Source organism: Rhipicephalus sanguineus, chromosome 3, assembly GCF_013339695.2.
Source record: "Rhipicephalus sanguineus isolate Rsan-2018 chromosome 3, BIME_Rsan_1.4, whole genome shotgun sequence".
NCBI lineage: Eukaryota > Metazoa > Arthropoda > Arachnida > Ixodida > Ixodidae > Rhipicephalus > Rhipicephalus sanguineus.
The window spans coordinates 65,836,843-65,843,166 of NC_051178.1; the positions used below are offsets into that span (position 1 = coordinate 65,836,843).

The 6,324-nt window shown below is 50.9% G+C and overlaps 1 pseudogene; it reads left to right on the forward strand.

Annotated features, from left to right (window-relative positions):
- The first annotated feature begins 1,556 nt into the window (after positions 1-1,556).
- Positions 1,557-5,620, forward strand: LOC125757826 (uncharacterized; annotated as a pseudogene).
- Positions 5,621-6,324: the final 704 nt, after the last annotated feature.

The window sequence follows — 6,324 nt, forward strand, 5'->3', positions numbered from 1 at the left end:
AGGGGCCCCTCTTCTCGCAAAAGTGGGCCCCCTGCTGTAATGCCCACTGGGTCGACGCAGGTATGTAATAAATAAATAATAAATTAATTAGAAACTTCAACGTTCAAGTGCTTAAGGGGTAATGGCAGTACCAGTTCAAGTTGCCGAAGCGAGAAACAATCCCACGTAAAGTTTTTAGTCAATGCCAATTTAGCCGCGTACATCTCCTTGGCGTGAACGTAACGGCAACGCATGCAATGGCCCCCACAGTTAAACGCCATGTGTGCTACAGGCTTTTATTTCGTTGAAACAAGACGTCAAATGAAGCCTTGACGTTTTCCTCAAACACGATGACAAGCACGGCGACTAGAGACGCAAATGCGGTATTTACGGCAACACAAGAGTCGAAATTCACAAAGACAATCTCAGACCACTTCGCCATACTTCGGTTTGAGTCACAGTTGGCATAGTTACAGCAGACAGTGAAGAAAACTGGCGGCGAGAGTTTCGCAGAGAAATTACAAACGACTTTATTAAATCTGATTAATGTTGTTCTGTGAAACCACAAAATAACGATTCCCTTGTTTAGGTTTTATGTTAAATTTAGGTTTTATGTGTCATTCTTGTTTCAATACCATATTAGGTACTGCGCAGAAACATCACCTTTGAGATGTACATTACTTCTTCGTATAGACTCCGAGATGAACGCGGCCGGAGGTGCTATTTAAACAACACATATATTGTTATGCTAACGCTGAACTCCGTGTCTTCACAATTTATTTGATATCCCTACTGAAACGTTCCGTATGCCAGTCCAATATTTCCGTATCTTTCCGTAAGAGTCTTACGGAAATATATGGAAAACGCATAGAAAATATACGGAAAACATATGGATTCCGTATGAAAACATATGGAATTATTGGACTGGCATACGGAACGTTTCAGTAGGGTAGCTTTGCTTTCTTTATTTCAATATCAATGCAGTATTGCAAGATAATGCTTATACGCGTGAAAATTATTGCTATTGTTTAGGAACTACTTCGTTTGTAGCGCGGAGCCATGCAAAATATGAGCAATGCGGCCTCGTGGGCGGAGCTTACATTTATTATTGGCTGTCACCGACTGTACGGATTTCAGGATGCAGCTATGGGCAGCCCAACGGGCCCACGACGTGGCGGACAGGTTAGGCCTATCTGTCCCGACGTGGGAGCGGCCCGCTACGTGCCAGTTCACGCCCCGACCGACCTAAATAAAGTTTTTCCATACCATACCATGCCGACTGTAGTTCGTGACAAGCGCGCGTTCTAGTATGCAGTAGAAGACGACGTTGACGAATGAGTCTCTCGTGCCTGTTCGCCTGTGTGATGTTCTTTCTTCTTTACTGCGCGCGTTCTGGTATGCAGTAGAAGAAGAAGACGACGTTGACGAGTGAGACTCTCGTGCGTGTTTGCCTGTGTGGCGTTCTTTCTTGTTTACTACGTCTCGTGTTTTCAACGACGCCCGAAGACAACATTTCAGAAGTAACGCGCCCTGAGGCTCCCTCTTGGCGTGCTTTGTCTTTCGCTCGGATTCGCCGGATGGAAGACAAGGCTGCGGAACCGAGGGCACGGAAGGCGGCGGCAGCGCGCGCTCGCAGACAGAATCCTGAGGTGAGAGCCCGCGAGGCCGAAGCTGCACGTCGACGCCGAGAAGCAGATCCCGCCGTTCGAGCCCGCGAGGCCGAAGCCGCTTGACAAGGTGCACGGCTGTGGCGAGAAGACCCCGCCGTTCGAGCCCGCGAGGCCGAAGCTGCTCGACAAGCTGCACGGCTGCGGCGCGAAGACCCCGCCGTTCGAACCCGCAAGGCCGAAGCTGCACGGCTGCGGCGCGAATCGGATCTTCAAAATGTGAAGGACCGTGAAGCGGCGAGAAAGCGTGCGTACCGGCAGGCAGAGCCCGAGGCTGTGAGAGCACGTGAAGTGGCTGCAAAACGCATCAGGCGGGCTCTGCCCGAAGGCGCCGACGCGCGCTTCCAGGGAAACTTCCTTGACATCAGTTTCGGCCATAGTTGTGGTGTGTGCGACAGATTGTGGTTCTCAAACAATCGAGTCACAATATCTTCCATCAAGAAGGACCAGGCTCGCGCCAATACCATCGCCGTGCTGCAGCGCGAGTTCCCCGCCATCAGCGATCACAGTGAGTACAAGATCTGCTCCAGCTGCAAGGATTCGTTGGTGGCGGGGAAGGTGCCCCCGATGAGCGTCCCGTATGGCTACAGATACCCGGCAAAACCCGAGCACTTGCCCCCGCTCAACCCGTTCGAAGAACGCCTGAAAGCTCCTCGGTTACCGTTCGTGAGCATAAGGCGTTTCACGCACGGTAGTGGTCGATACGGCATCAAGGGGCAAGTGGTGAACGTTCCGATAAACGTCCCCAACACGGTTCAGTGCCTACCGCGGAACGTTCCGGACGATGCGGCCATCTACGTTCATCTCAAGCGCCGCCTTCTTAGTAAACCATCGTATAAGAAGGGACTCGTGAAGAAACGTCACGTGCACGAATGGCTCAAACACCTGGAGCAGTCTCCGATACACAAGTACCTCACTATCAAAATGGATTGGAAGCGCCTCGTGCACATAGACGATGACGGTGACGTGGATGACGACGAGATCGAGCCGGCGCCGGAGGTTACCGACCTGGAAGATGCGATGCAGGCAGTGATTGCAATCAACACCATGACTCATACTATATGCTCTTTGACGACGGTTTACCGATAATTCACGGTTTACCGATGGTTCTCTCCGGAGCTTTGCCCCACTCATCATCATTCACCACGTGGATATGCTGTGAATTGTTTTTCTTATTTCGTTTTTTTTTCTTATTTCGAGCGATAGTGGTTACGGACACCGGCGGCCGCGGCGGCAGCGGCGCCAAAAACGGCCGTTGAACTGATCTCAAAACAGCTTTCGTTGTAACATAGCTTGGCATTTTCCGTCCGCGAGGTCCGAGGACGCGAGACGGATGGCACAAATCCGCGACGCAAGGCCACGTAATGATCCGTCCACCGCGGAAAAGACGAATTTAGTCCGTCGTGTGGATGCATGCTTAGTGTCCCCCCTGTAAGGCCCATGCAGCGCAATACATCGCAACCCATGTTTCACTAGAGAATTTTGCGTACTTGTATAACAGAATCAAGCTGTTGCTGCGCGCGTGTACACAATATTCCCTTGCGAACTGTTCTTCACGGGGAACAGGCCGCAGAACAAGTCTTAATAGTTAAGACCTCGTTGCAAGCTGCTGCGACTGCTACAAGGCGCCGCAAGATAAGCAAGGGTAAGCGCGCCGATCGCGGGCCCAGGCGTAACGCTCATTCCCAGTTCTTTCGCTGCGCTACCTTGGCGCCACTGCACACAGCTCCTCTTCAGCGTCCTCATAGACCTATGCCAGCCGGGGAGATGTACCAAAATGTTTATTAGGACGTAATGCTCCACGTTTTCAATCGAAAGCGTGGGATTTCCGGTAAACAAGAACGTTTGATTGGGCTGTACAGATAGTGTTCCTGGTCCACACCGCTTTCGTCAGCTGGGGCATAAATCTGGCGCGAGGCATAACGGAACAGTGTTACTTAAAGTGCCGCATGTTTGGCTCATCAGAAACAGCTATATCGCACTGGTGTTCAGCTGTATGCAAGCAGAGTTCCTTCCCCGCTGTACGCATCCACGTATCGTAAGGTGCTTGATCATCGGCATCTTAGAAGCGTTTGCAGACTATAGTATCGACGGAAGTCCTTACCATTACTGACAACGTTCTCACCTAAAGCAGTAAAGTTGGGCTTTCATTATTTCTCTTGGCACCACGAGTTAGGCGTGTTGGCCGTCAGAAAAAACAAGAACAGTCACCCGCGCCATGTGGTTTCTTGTTGCGGCTCTTCAGCTGTGAGCAACTGCAGCGTTGGAGATCATCAAGAAGGTCAAGTTGTGTTCCATGCTCACATGAATGTGACTGAAGATTGCATAAGGTATAGGTGAGAGTTCTCCACATTGGAAAATACGTTACAGTCAAGCGGAAAGAATTGCTCTTCGATACGAAGCTTCATGAGCACAATACTCGTACGTGTGGCTTTATAGTAGCTATAACAAACAGGTACTCGTGGTTGCTGCTCTTCGACGCCTCATCCCTAGTGGCCTTCCCCTGCGGCGTCCCAAGCCCGCGCACCACCTCTTCATTTTCAACGCCATCCAGGTGGAGGGTAGAAAGAATAGAGGTGAATTGGTTGTTTTGAAGGTGTATTACTTCTCTACACTTCGGGTAGAAAAAGTGATGTTACTCTTTTTAGATGCGAAGCATCTTATAGCGGAGTTCAAACCGGTGGTGGTGGTGGTGTGCGGCGTGACCGCCCTTACTGCGCATGCGCATACCCTCTCCACACACCTCCTCTCCACTTCCTTTCTCCCCTTCTCCCTCTCCACGTTCGTCTTCCTCTCTCCCCATACCCTCTCCACTTCCCCTCTTCCCTACCACTCTCCACTCTTCCTCTGAAACGCGGGCTGGATATGCTGAAATTCCCTCCTGCGCAACGCCGCGATGAGTGCCAGCGCATGCGCGTCCCCTCCCCCTCTCTCTCCTCTCCTACGCTGCCCCCCTCTCCCACGCCTGTCGACCGCGTTCCGCGCTCGCCCTGTGAGAATTAACGGCCAGGCTAGAGGGAATAAAAGACGCGCGTAGCGTTCCTCTTCCTGTTCCACGACGCGAGGTCGGTAGCATGCCCAACGAACGCCAACTGAACGCGATCGTGCAAGTGCTCCGGCTTCGCATCGCCTCATTATCCCCTTTAGAGGGAAAAGGTGTAATTTTTTTGGAGAGCTCTGACCTGGCATATATAAAACTCCCATTAAACATACACTTTAGCTCTCTTTTTAAATATTTATACTCTCTTCGATGATCCCTCAGAGGTGCGACTCTCGAATTTTGATGTAGGTTCGAAATTATGAGTCGCTTCTTGAGCAACATCGGTGATCATATCCTCCAGATTTTCAAGAGGACGCGCTTGATTTTCCTGACACCTCTCTTTTGTTACCGACCTGAACTTTGGCCATTCGAAGCGAGGCGAAGCGGTGAAATTTTGTGATTTGCTCATGCCTTTGATTTTTAAATAAGTTGGAGTGTGGTCACTACCATGGGCCTCATTATCTACAAACCACTGCACCTTGTCAGTTAGGCTTCGTGACACAAACGTGAGGTTGAGGCATCTGTTGTATGCCGATCCCCGCAGAAACGTAGGACTGCGTCATTTACATGGTGCAGATCCTGATCCGACTCAAAGGAGAAAACTTGTCTTCCGCGACGATCCATTTTCTGACATCCCCATAGTGGGTGGTGAGCGTTTAAATCACCGGTAACCATTCATGAGCCAGGAGTCGCTGATAAAATTGCGCTTAGTCTTGCAGTGTCAAAACGGCTTGAGGGTGAAATACATGCACCTACTGGCGTGAAAGTGGTCCCTGCGTTTTACTGTCAGGCAGACGCACTTGTTCTTATCGTCAGGTGCTACTGGGTGTTCATATAGGTAAGCTCGTATCTCATATAAACAATGACTTTACTCTGCTCGTTGCAGGTAGCCGACTTGAAGGCTTCGTACCTAGATAACCGCATTGCATTGTGAAGGCGTGGCTCGCAAAGAGCGATAATCGGGAATTGGTTCTTGAACACAAATGGTCGAATATCCGATATGCGGGGTTTGAGGCCTCGGGCATTCCATCGAAAATCAATGCTTCTTTGACATCTTTACGGAAGGCTTGCAGAGGAGGAGCTATGGTGCTGCTCCAGGCTTGATAGCACCGTGTCCATGCATCAAATATTTGAAGTTCACTCTTAGTCGACGGAGTGTGAATGCTAGTTAGGAGCGCACGAATCGTATCCATGAGGGCTTTACCATGGCTACGACCTTTTTATCTCGACTATCCTCGCACTGTCGCTCGGAATGATTTTAGACGAGCGACGCTGTGGCTCTGCTGGCGGGTGCACCGTCAGCAACGCTGGCCATGCGTCAAGTGGCCTATGATGCTCGTGTCTTTCTTAGACTGTTCATTCCCGGTGTTGCTGGATGCTTGTGGTGATGTATGGGCGGTCATTTGGAGAGGTGCGTCCCCAGCTTCGGCAGCAGTATACCACAAGGCTGAGAAGGCCTCCGGTGACGAGAACGCCGGTGTCGCACTTCGGCAGCAGCGTCTCTCTGGGTTGAGCCGCCCGCACCGTTTGCCTCAACACCTGCATCTCATTTTAGGGGCGAAGCTCCTTAAAGCGGCACCCGTTCGTCCCTCGTAGTGCGTAACCAGTCGTAACGCTAGTACCAGATCTTGACCTCCA